The sequence below is a fragment of the Lissotriton helveticus genome, chromosome 11, assembly GCF_964261635.1.
Source record: "Lissotriton helveticus chromosome 11, aLisHel1.1, whole genome shotgun sequence".
NCBI classification, from domain to species: Eukaryota; Metazoa; Chordata; class Amphibia; order Caudata; family Salamandridae; genus Lissotriton; species Lissotriton helveticus.
This window is the reverse complement of record NC_136072.1, coordinates 10,064,447-10,077,498: the sequence shown is the minus strand read 5'-3', so window position 1 is coordinate 10,077,498 and position 13,052 is coordinate 10,064,447. Positions and strand designations below refer to the sequence as shown.

General features: G+C 43.3%; 1 protein-coding gene across 1 annotated transcript in view; it reads right to left on the bottom strand.

Moving 5' to 3' along the window:
• Nucleotides 1–13,052, bottom strand: part of LOC144792084 (putative cation-transporting ATPase 13A4) — a 439,619-nt gene that overhangs the window by 154,752 nt on the left and 271,815 nt on the right. The gene's annotated exons all lie outside the window — the stretch shown is intronic.

Below are 13,052 nucleotides of genomic sequence, written 5' to 3'. Positions count from 1 at the left end.
CAATAAACCAGTGTACATATAGATCACAGGAAGATCCTGGATTTCACGTGGATAGTTGTCTCCTCCTGGGGGGTGGTTTTGCAGGGGCACTATACACTAACCCAGCCAAGCGGAAGCTGTTGGTACTCACCTACTTTGCAATTTAAGACACACCCATGGATTTGACCGTTGGGACTTAATGGGTATCTCTGAGGTGGGAGATCTATGGAAGGGGGGTTGGGGGTTGATTGATTCCCTTCCTCCAATTACAACTGGAGTATGATTTGGCTAAAACCGAGTATTCCAGGAACCTGCAGATCCGGCATGCTTTACTAGCGGTGCTAAAAAAGGGAGAGACACCATGAGAATCCTCCCCACTAGAAGATAGTCTCTTAGATGGGAATCTCCCCAAAACACTATATAGCTGATATATAAAAAATTAATTAACAATATGGCTGACCCCCTATTTTGACTTCGAAGAAAATGGGAATAAGACGTCGCAGGGTTGGAGGATGAGGAGTGGCTTGAGGCTCTGGTCTCTTCCACTGACATTGGATGAGTGGGGGAAGAGATGGACTGGTACATAGTGTCTCCTGCTCAGTTTGTTATTTTTAGTTCCTACATACAGCATATGTAAAACAATACAATTAGGATGGTAGTAAAAGTGAACTGAAATCCTCATGTGCATGAGCTTCATGGAACTCTCTGTGAGTGCCTGGCGTGCATGTGTCTTAAATGTTATTAAAGAGCATGTTCTCTGTGTCCTGAAGTAAACTGTCTACAGGACAGCTGGAAGTGGACAATAATGAAATTCGCAGAAACAAGCAAAGATTATTGTTGCAAGTGTGAAGGAAAATCAATAAAATGACACATGAACACAAATTGAGTGCTCGACCCTAATCAGTAATATCAGAGGGTGTAAAAAATAAAATAAGGAAATGAGGAAATTTGAAATCCAAGACGGGTGCCACCTTGAAAGATGCTACCCTGAAGATGAAGAAATGAATCGAGGTGAATGCATACATTGTATTACAAATGAACAATGCAATACAAAACATCCAACAAAAACCACAATAATAGTTTAAAGCTATCCTAAATAATATATCCTGAATCAGGTTCATGATACATCTCAAAACATATAATTGAAATCTATGTTGACGAAAATATGGCATTTCCCTTTTCCCATTCATGCCCTTAGGTTATCCACTCACTTTATCTAAGTTATCTCTATTTGTAGAAGTTTTTTTATTATTATCTGCATCCAAATAATGTTTAACCATTTCTAAAAATTTAAATTGAACTTGGCTAATGTTGTGACCTTTTTTCATCCAGTGTGTGACCTCACTGTATTTTCTATTATGATTCTGAATATTACTTTTGTGTTCTGTAATTCTGGTTTTAATTTTCCTATCTGCTTTCCAAAGATATAAAATGCCCCAGAGGTAGGTCAGGCTGTAAATGTCATTCTTAGGTTTGCAATCCCCAAAATGTCAAAGTGTAATCTTGTAATCATTCTGAAGATGAGTAGGTGTGTTTCTCATTATAGCATTGTATCAGTGAATACAGTTATGGCCCTTCTTAGTGCCCAGGCATTTCTTGGGGGACTTATTCTTATTGAATGAAATAATCCTCTCGATGTTGTTGAAACAGTTTTATGCAAATAAGTTTTCTAAGTAAATATTAATCACTGAAAATCAGGTTTAGTCTTTAGCAGTTCAATTTGGTAGACAATTGTGAACCAAAAATCATCCTAGAGGTTTGTTCTTTATGTACCTTTTGGAACAAAGGGGCATATTACCAACCAATAGAGATAATTTTTGTCTCTAACTTGTTTAGAGACAAAAATTATCGCCGCAAATTGGCGATTTTTATCGCAGATAAACCTTGCTATTAGCAAGGTTTATCGCAAATGCGATAAAAAACGTCCGCAATGCATGAATATCGCTGAAAAGTCAGCGATATTCATGCATTATCGAGCAAATGCTCTTAGCCATGTTATCCACCTCCCATTGGATAACATGGCTAAGAACTGCTCAGGGCAGGTGTTAGCTTTTGGAGATATTCGCGCTTAGCGCGAATATCTCCAAATGTTGGTAATAGGAGATAGCGATGTTAGCGACTGTTTTCAGTCGCTAACATCTTGGCACGCCCACTTTGCATGTCATTAGTGATAAATATCACTGACATGCAAAGCGGGGCCCAAGATGGTCACTATCTCCTATTAGCTGTCGCTAACTGGTGTTAGCGACAGCTTGGTAATAGGGAGATAATTTTATCTCCGCTTTCTTGGCTTTTAACGTCAAAAAAGCGGAGATAAACCCCCTTGATAATATGCCCCAAAGTTTTTCTGTTCATTGTGTTGACTCGCCAAATGGAGTTCACCAAAAGAGTTCAGAATATCCTATATTCTGAAATCTACCCTTGTATACGTCTAAAACACTCATCACATCTTCTGGGTCTGAAGTGATATGTTTTAAATGCATGAACTGGGAAAACTGCATGGGATTCTTAAGAGATGCAGGATGAAAACTTTGGATGTGTAAACAATTATTTATATTAGATGGCGGTCTGTATACCCTGCGTTTGATTCCTGAAGATAATAGAATCACTGAAACATGCCACAATGATATCTCCGTTTTATCTATGTGATGAGTTAACTAAAAGTTTTCATTTCAAGTATTGAAAATATTGAGTTTTTGCTCTCTAGTGTGTTTCTGAGCCTGTTGCACATTATGAAAATGTCATCAATAAAACATAGGTAAATCTGCAATTGGTCTTTACATGTTGCGTCTTCCAAGATAAACTAATTTACCAAGAAAATTCTGGTGGGCTTCAGAAATACCCATGGACATGCCACTCTTCTGTAAGAAGAATCTGTTCTTCTATTGAAAATAACTTGGACGCAAAGAAAAGAGTAGCAATTCCATTCAAAAATATATTAGCACCAATTTTGTCCTTCTGTAATAAGGCCCATTCCACGACCTCATTCCTTCAGAGCGTGGGATGGAGGTTTAAAAGGCGTTGATGTTGATTGTTCAAGGCCACCAATTGTGAATTTGGTCTGTAGGTACCTGAGACAACCTGTTGAGAAAAGCAGTGGTATCCTGAATATACAATTTCTATTCTTGCACAATAGGTTGCAAAAAATACTAATATTGACCCAAAGGTTCATGTAAAGATCACAGACTGACTGGATGGGTCTACACAGAGGTTCCGCGGGGTGTTGCTGGACCTTAGGTACCATGTATATTTTAGGTCTGTGTAAAAAGTCTTTTCTTTTCACTAATCCTGGCCATGTCCAATGCCTTTACTAAAATCTGTCTCAAAATTGATTGGCCGTCCGGGCCCAGACGGTCCCAGGGCCTGTCGTTATACCCGTCTCTTCGGCGCCACCCACTACCGGGCTCCGGTATGGGAGGGAGGCTTTAATTTCTTGTCGCCCGCCCCATCCTACCATATGCAGTTTCGCACAGGAGGGCACCATTCCGTTTCTACCGTGCAGAGCCTGTATTTCCGGCCATAACTCTGCTTCTGTTAAATCTGCGCTTTCCATTGCGTTACTGAACTGCCGGTCACTGCCGAGTCACGCTATTGAAATCAACTCACTCATTTTGGACCACAAGCTGGATGTGTTATTTCTTACTGAGACCTGGCTCTCCCCCAGCTCAGGCCCTGATATGGTCAGAGCACTCCCTCCAGGGTTTCTTATATCCCATCTTGATAGACCGGTGGGGAGGGGAGGAGGAATTGCTATCCTTTACAGAGATACGCTTGCTTGCAAGGTTCAGAACGGAGGGGTGAGTGACTGTGAGAGCTGTCAGTTCTCCCTTCGTTTGACATCTACTGTGTCTCTGGCAGGCCTGCTGATTTATCGTCCTCCTGGATCCTTGGGAAATTTCCCCAACTCTTTCTTAGAAACAACCGCACTTCAGGCCTCCTCAACTGCCAACTTTGTCGCCCTTGGGGACTTCAACATCCATCTTGATGACCCCTCTAATTCCCCGGGAGTAGATCTGCTAGATGATCTCAAAGCCTTTGGGATCAATCTGGCCAACTCGGGTACGACTCATGCAAAGGGCCACTTGCTTGACCCCATATTTTCAAATCTGGACCACCTCAATTCATCTCCTGCGCTGGCCCTGCCCTGGACGGACCACTTTTTGGTGTCCGTACTATGGCAGTACGACAGCCCAGCTGCGTTGGTCCCTAGGGTTCACACCATGGAAAGAGCTTGGTCGAGGCTCCCAGTTGACATCTGGGCGGTACACCTGGAGGCAACGCGCCCTCCCCCTGGATCTAACCCGTTAGTCGCCGATGCGAATTTACACATCTGGCTTACGGACTCGTTGGATACCCTCCTACCCAAAAAGAAACAACTCTCGAGGGGGAAGAGAGTGGGCTCGGCGCCTTGGTATACATCAGAGCTAAGAACTTTGAGGAAGGGATGCAAGAGGCTAGAGCGGTCCTGGAGGAAAGATTGGAGCAAAACGAGCCGGAAAGAATATCGGTCGGCTCTGAGTAGCTACAAATCTGCTATTCGGGTGGCAAAATCCGGATTCTTCGAAGAGAGAATAGGCTCTGCGGCCAACTCTTCGAAAGAGTCATTCAGGGTCATTAAGGAACTACTGAAAAACCCCGAACCTCAGGTTATTCATGAGGACCCACGCAAAAAATGCATAGATTTGGCTTTTCTTTTTAAAATAAAAATCGATAAAATTCTGGCATCCCTTCCCCGGCTAGGTGAGGAAGCCTCCTCTGGTAGCAACCCCAGCTCTCAGCCGGGGATGGGATCAGTGGAGCTGGTCTCTCTTGGTCCTGTTACTGTAGAGGAAGTTCTCTCGGTGTTGAGGACCATGAAGAGTGGCTCCCCGAAAGACCCGGCACCTATCAAATATCTAAAGCAGGTGGCATCCACCATCGGCGGCCCAGTGACGGACCTAATTAATCTGTCCCTCACTCAAGGTGTAGTACCCCCGAGTTGGAAAGGTGCGGTTGTTAAGGCTCTCTTGAAGAAGCCTAACCTGGACCCTGCCGACCTCGCCAACTTCAGGCCTATCTCCCTGCTGCCGGGTCTCAGCAAGGTGGCTGAGAAGCTGGTGAACAGCCGCCTGTCGGACTTCCTGGAGGCTAATTCCCTCCTGGGCGATTCCCAGACGGGTTTTCGTCCTGGTCAGGGGACTGACACCGCCCTGCTGGCGGTCGTGGAGAATGCTAGGAGCATTTTGGATTCGGGGGGATCAGTGGCAGTGATCCTCCTGGACCTTAGTGCTGCTTTCGACACCGTGGACCATCAGGTGCTTCTCCAACGGCTGTCGGGGGTGGGGGTCACCGGTTTGGCCCTCAAGTGGTTCGCTTCCTTCTTGGAAGGCCGCACATTTGAGGTGTGGGAAGGCCATGAAAAATCATCTTCAGTCCCTCTCCAGTGTGGTGTGCCACAGGGCTCTTCGTTGAGCCCCACCTTATTTAACGTTTATATGGCCCCCCTGGAGAGTGTGGTACTGCCGCTGGGTATTAAGATCACCAGCTATGCTGATGATACTCAGCTGGTGGTAGGCCTTTCCCAGTCGGCTCACCAACCCGAGCGGCTGCACTTGTGTCTGGATAAGATCCACACGTGGATGTGCAGCTCAGCACTAAAGCTCAACGGCTCCAAGACGGAACTGATGCTGCTGGGGAACTCTTCTCCATCTTTATTCCCCAGCAGCTGGCCTGACTGTCTGGGACCAGTTCCCACCCCCAGGCAGGAGATCAAGAGCCTGGGGGTGTGGCTCGAGCAGGACCTTTCATTTAAAACTCATGCTAAAATGACAGCTGGCGTGTGTTTTGGTCTGCTTCGATCAGCGCGGAAGATTCTACCGCTGCTCCCAGCGGCTACTAGGAGGCTTCTCGTCCAGGGGTTCATCCTCCTGGACCTTAGTGCTGCTTTCGACACCGTGGACCATCAGGTGCTTCTCCAACGGCTGTCGGGGGTGGGGGTCACCGGTTTGGCCCTCAAGTGGTTCCCTTCCTTCTTGGAAGGCCGCACATTTGAGGTGTGGGAAGGCCATGAAAAATCATCTTCAGTCCCTCTCCAGTGTGGTGTGCCACAGGGCTCTTCGTTGAGCCCCACCTTATTTAACGTTTATATGGCCCCCCTGGAGAGTGTGGTACTGCCGCTGGGTATTAAGATCACCAGCTATGCTGATGATACTCAGCTGGTGGTAGGCCTTTCCCAGTCGGCTCACCAACCCGACCGGCTGCACTTGTGTCTGGATAAGATCCACACGTGGATGTGCAGCTCAGCACTAAAGCTCAACGGCTCCAAGACGGAACTGATGCTGCTGGGGAACTCTTCTCCATCTTTATTCCCCAGCAGCTGGCCTGACTGTCTGGGACCAGTTCCCACCCCCAGGCAGGAGATCAAGAGCCTGGGGGTGTGGCTCGAGCAGGACCTTTCATTTAAAACTCATGCTAAAAAGACAGCTGGCGTGTGTTTTGGTCTGCTTCGATCAGCGCGGAAGATTCTACCGCTGCTCCCAGCGGCTACTAGGAGGCTTCTCGTCCAGGGGCTCATCATCTCGCGGCTGGACTTCAGCAACGCGTTGTTCTTGGGTGCACCAGAATCTACCCTGAACAAATTGCAGCAAGTGCAGAACGCGGCCGCCAGGCTCCTGACGGGTCTTCCCAGGCGTCAGTCGGCTCGCCCTGCGTTGAAGGCGCTGCATTGGCTCCCTGTTAGGGACAGGGTGAAATTCAAGTCACTCTGTATCGCCCATAAAGTCCTGCAGGGGGCAGGTCCACCCATTCTGGGGGATATGGTTCAGCCCTATAAGGCCCCCCGCTCTCTCCGTTCCGATCATCAACATTTGTTGCAGGTCGGGAGGGTGCGGAAGGCAAGAACTGGTGGCAGAAGGTTCTCGATAAACGTGGCCACCTTGTGGAATTCTCTTCCTCTGCACTTACGCTCGGAAGCCAGCCTTTTCCGGTTCCGCAAACTTTTAAAAACTTTTTTGTTCTCTGCTTAACTCCTGCTACTCCTGTTTCAGTGTGGTAGTGTTTTTTCTCTGGTGAGCGCTGGGATGCCTACTGGTAACCAGGCGCTATGTAAAACTCACAATAATAATAATAATAATAAGAACACAGTGGAATCAGCATCATCAAGTGGCATGTAAACAGTGCACCCCAGAATATATCAAAACAGCACATTTTATTCTGTGTATATTTGATTGATGTTCGAATACCCACATTGAGTGCATCCATCAGACTACAACCTTAATCTATATTTCAAGATTTGCCACCCTGCTGGTGGGCAAATAATATGTGTTTTTGTCATCTTTCACCCCTATCTCTACAAAGAGTGTGCTTTGTAGTTTACCAAATTACATTCTAGTATTGATTTATATTTACCATCATGATATTATAAATTATTTGCTAGTTCACTATGTCAAAAAAGAGTTTTTTGATGATGATCAATGTTAGTAGAGTCTTAGATATGTTCATAAAGTATTCATATTTGAAATATATATTTCTGACAGATCTGTTTCATATAAGCTCTCTGCATGTTTTATGGCTGCAACTTCAAAATATAAAGAACACAATAATATAATTGTCATGTTTTAACTCAATCATTTGTGTTCTCGACATAACAGTTGTCTAAGCAGCCTACATTTTTATAACACTGTATTGGCTATGAGAAACATTGTAATTGTGTTCATGTATGCTCTATTAATTTGTATATATAGTGTAGTTACAAATAAGAGAATATTATTTTTATTTTGTGTCTCAATTTATGTTTATATCTGTCAATCTTTATTATGTACTATTTATTTATAATTTCTATAGCTAATGTGATATATTTTATTCAAAGTGGTTCATTCAATGCTGAAGAAGTTCCATCGGCAGGATGAAAGGCATTGGCTCAATTATTGGTTTATATTATTCCTGTTCGCTTAGTGCCATTATGGACTCCTCTAACATTTGGAAATAGAAACATCATTCTACTGACCAAACTGAAGTCAAGGATGTCTTTACTACCTACATTTGTAAGTGCTGAAACCTTATGTTTAGCATTTTGTGACCTCAATCTTGAACGCGTCTTTGTAATTCTGCACTGGTTTCAGAATAGGGGAGCCCAGCAGCTGTGTTTCAGGGGGATCTGCACAACCAAATTATTATAAATATATGGGGTATGATTCTGGTGTCTGGGGACGTTTGCCTCAGCTGTTCACTTCTTTAAAATGTTTCAGCAGTGGTTCTTAAATAAAGGTTAAGATGCTTTCCAGCTTTCAGATATGTTGTAAATGGTTGTTGTATGGTTATTTAAAACTTTATTATAAAAACACAATGTTTTAAAATGTTATAAATCTCTGCCTGGATATTTCAGCTAACAATGCAGACTCCTGAAAGCAACTAAAGAGTTTAGATGTTTGCACATGAGAACTGCTTTGTATGGGAAATTGGAATTCTAGCTAATGTGGTCTGTTTATCCTCACATGCCATGCTGCCAGATCCTGTCTTAACTATAGACATTTTTCATGAAAAGCCTTCTGAATCCACACAATGAGGTCTTCTATGTCACTGTTTCGAAATACCAGGAATTAACAGTATATCACTTTTTTTCTACAAATTTGACTTAATTAGTGGATCCCTCGTGATCAATAATATAAAGTATCCTATTTAACATCTGCCTCTGCCAATATTTGAGATTAAGAGATTATTATTGATGCTAAAAATCTCTACCTTTCCTTCATGGTTCAATCTCAGCTGTGCACCACCAACAAACAAAAGAAAATCAGCTCCTGCTCAACCCGTGGTCCACCATCTAATCATTGATATTGACCATGTGTGGTGCTGGACAAACTACTCTTTCTTTTTTAACAATAGGAACCTATGCTAATAAAGATGGCCCCACCCTATTTTCAGGTAGTACAAATGTGTAGGACTACACTTTTGAGTAACTTTGCACTCTGTGAATAGCCAAAAGAAGTAAAGTAACTTCAAAGTGTAAGAGTAAATTACATGTGTAAAATAATCACAAGTGTAAGTTACCTTTAGGAGTAGCCCCGATGGTGTCCTTAATGTGTCATGTAAGTGAATGAGTACATTGATCAATCTAGGATTGTTTAATTGGCCTCAATAAGTATAGGAGATGAAAACTCCACAAAGGTATCAAATATCCTTTACCTACTAACACCAAAGTTAGAAATTGAGGGCGAGTGAATATTGAGTCCATTTGTTCCTCGCTCAATGCCTCTAGTCCCACTAACTTAGACTTTTCCCTTCACGATCAGGCTTTGGCCATTAATTCCTGGCTTACCTCATCCTGTGAGGAATTAGTCCCCTGGAGATCCATTTGAATTAAACGATCACACGACATGCAAAGATGGTTCTCACCCTCTCTTCAAGCAAAGAAACTTCAGCTTAGACAGGCAGAACGAAAGTTGCATCGGTGTTATGATCCCTCCGACAAAATCATTTACTCCACTATACTTAGGGAATATAAACATGATATTCTTACTGCAAAAACGGAATACTTTTCTGCAATGATTCTATCTTCTCCCAATAAGCCTAAGGATATTTTTTCCATTCTCAACAGTCTCTCTAAACTTGATCGAGTCACTGCCAAGCCCCCTCCCTCTCAGTATTTTTGTGACTCATTTCATGACCATTTCTTCACTAAGATTTCTACCATTAAATTGCATATATCTCCTCCTTCTCCCTCTTTTGACCCTCCCTCACCTTCTTTTAATACACATACCTTCACGCACTTCCCACCCATCTCAACAGAGAAATTTCTCAGTTTGGTGAGTTCCACGAAATCTGGTTCTCCCACTGATAGCTGTCCCTCACACATTCTTCGTGAGATCTTTTCTCTCCGTTCTGACCCCCCTCTTGATTTACTCAATAAATCATTGGCTTTGGGTGTTGTCCCTAACCTTTTTAAGTCAGCTAAAATTGTTCCGGTTTTGAAAAAGGTTGGGGCTGATCCCACTATTCCGTCTAATTTTCGACCCATCTCCCTCCTCCTTTTTCTGGGTAAAGTATTGGAGAGATATGTAACCCATTGCCTTAGTTCCTTTATTGAGGCCTCTGATTATCTTGATCCCCATCAGGCTGGTTTCCATCCCACTCATTCCACGGAATCAGTCATCCTTTCAGTTTTGGATGAATTAAAAGTAAGTGCTGATCATGGATCTCCTCAGGCCCTTGTACTTCTAGATTTATCGGCTGCCTTTGACGCGGGCGACCATCATCTTTTGGTCGACCGTGTCCAACATGCTGACATCTCGGATGTCGCCTTGAGTTGGGTCTCTTCTTTCTTGGAGAACCGTAAACAGGCGGTTCAGCTCTCCTCCTTTTCTTCCTATCCTCGAACAGTAACCTGCGGTGTTCCCCAAGGTTCTGCTCTTTCCCTTCTTCTCTTTAATCTTTATATTTTTCCCTTAATCTCTGCTTTACGCCACCGGGAGGTCACTGTGTTTAACTACGCTGGTGACCTTCAACTCATCTTCACTCTTTCCTCTTCTCCTGACTCTATCTCTCATTTCCAGAACAATATGATCTTTATCCAGGACTGGATGAGCACTAACCATCTTAAGTTAAATCCCGACAAGACGGAACTATTCTTGTTCGGAGGCCCATCCAACTACTAATTACTGGCCTTCTTCTCTTGGCTCTGCCCCTTCCCCTACGAAGTCTGTGAAAAGTCATGGCATTAAAATCAGCGATGACCTCTCGATGCATGCCCAGATTACTATGGTTGTTTCATCCTGTTTTCTATGCCTCCGGACTATTCATAAAGTTTCCTGTTTTTTCACCACTGATGCCCTCAAATTTATCCTTCTAGCTCTAGTCAACTCTCGGGTTGACTACTCTAATTCCCTTTATATTGGTATTCCCGCGTATGAATTACGCCGGCTACAGCCTGTCCAAAATCAGGCAGCTAGACTCATTTATAGACAGCCTAGATACCATCATGCTCTCCCACTTCTGAGGCAACTGCATTGGTTACCCGTTACCCATAGATGCCTATTTAAATTGGGGTGTCTTATTTTCAAATCATTAGCAGGCTTAGCTCCTTCTTATGTAGCAACTAGGCTAACAGTATATACTCCTTCTAGAAACCTTTGGTCCTCCTCCAAGAATCTTCTGGTTGTTCCACGCTTTGTGAGGAAGAAACATGGGGGGTCGAACTTCTCCTTCCAAGCCCCTCGTTTCTGGAACTCCCCTCCCGATAATCTACGATCCTCCCTCATATGCCTGATTTTTAAAGGTTGTTTATAATTTATTGATAGTGTCAGCATTATCGCTCAGATAATCTATCTATAAGATAGTCCTACAACCTATGTGGGTAGAGAAAGATGCTGTCCTCAAGAATGGATGAGGAAATGTGTCCCCAAAGATAATATTAAAAATGTCAAATAGCATGTCATCAGAATGCATCATTGCACATTTAGTTATGTGTGATGTCAATGAGAAATGACAACACACGAAATATATTAAACGCCAAGTTAAGGCCTTGCTTAGCGTACCCCAGGAAAACAGTGTTGTACATCACTGCATTCGCTTTTAATTGCAAATGACTCATGTTACTAGGCAGATATGAAAAACAGCTCCATAAATAGCCATTCACTCTCTTACAAAAAGAATGAGCATTATTCCAAATGTGTGTAAACTGACTACTGGATGAGTTTTTATTTGCAGAAGTTAATAGAATGGCTTGGAAATCAGTATAGAAATCATACCGTATTATCTAAGAATTACCAGAGATTACACTAGAAGAGTAATTCTGCATTTAGCACTACTTCTTAAAGCAAAAATGCCACCTTGCGGTCAAAATGTGTGCAAGAGTGCATTTAGTTTTAGGAAATATTGCTCAATTCAACAGAACAAGAATAGCAGGCGTGAGCAGCCACTGGCGCTCGCTGACTGTGCTCTTGGGATGGGACTAACGGCTAGGGCGCTCGACCTCGGACCTGGGGATCTGGGTTCGAGTCTTGTAACGATGCCAAACATCCAGTGATTCTGGGCAAATCACTTAATCTCCCTGTGCCTAACAAAAAAATGAATGTGTGTGCCACGTAACTGGTGCTATGTAAAGCGCTCTGATACTCGGTTCGGGTCAAGTTCGCGCTATGAAAAACTCTGCAAAAAAAAAACTTGCTTCCAACATTTAGCGCTATTTAATTGGCTCCAAATGCACTATGATGTGCATTAGTAACTATCTAAAAATATACAACAATAGGAACAAGCTACTCAGCCACTAGAAAAACCCGGTGGGTCCTTAAACAATAAGCAGCCTCCTAGAACTGGAATTGTATCACACTGTTGTGTAGACTGTGGCAAATTTTTCATTTGAAAGCCCATGCTTGGCTCATAATCCCATGAAAATGATCAGTGTATAAGAAGGAAGAGGATTTCTCTGTCAAATGTGATAAAAAATCCCTGAATCCATCTTTAAGTATTATGAAACAGTTGTTCCTACCTTTGCCTGAATTTCCCTCCAAGGATAGTCCTGAAGAGCTGGAGGATCCAAAGACTTAATTCACAAAGCTATTTTGATCTGGAGAACATTTGGAAAGAAGGTCCTGGAAATTCCAGCAGGAAAGGGGACTGTTTAGCAATTGTCAGGAAGGCTTGCAATAGTGGCAGGCAGACTCCTTTATCTCATTTCAAGAGGACAGGGATGACTAAGGCCATCTCCATAAGAAACAATATTGCAAATCTTCGGAAAGATGACTTTACTTATAAAACTTTGTTATGCAGGATAAGTCTATAACTTGCAGGATGAAAGCCGAAACATCTATCCAGCAATTGACCTATTTCATCAGATAGCCACATGACACTGTCTCACTCTCAGCTTTCCCAACATTGTGGCACACTCAACTGATGCAGCCTTCAGCTTCATCACAATTGTCCTTGTCAAAAATATCAAAATGTAGATCATTTTATGCAGAAAAATCCAGACAAGAATAGAGGTGAGCGGTAATCGTGCAGTTTCACTCCGTGGAATTCTGCAGACTTACATAAATCTCTGCGAGACAAGTGGGTGGATTTCAGCATGTCGAGCGGCGCAAGCGGATTGTTAGACCCGG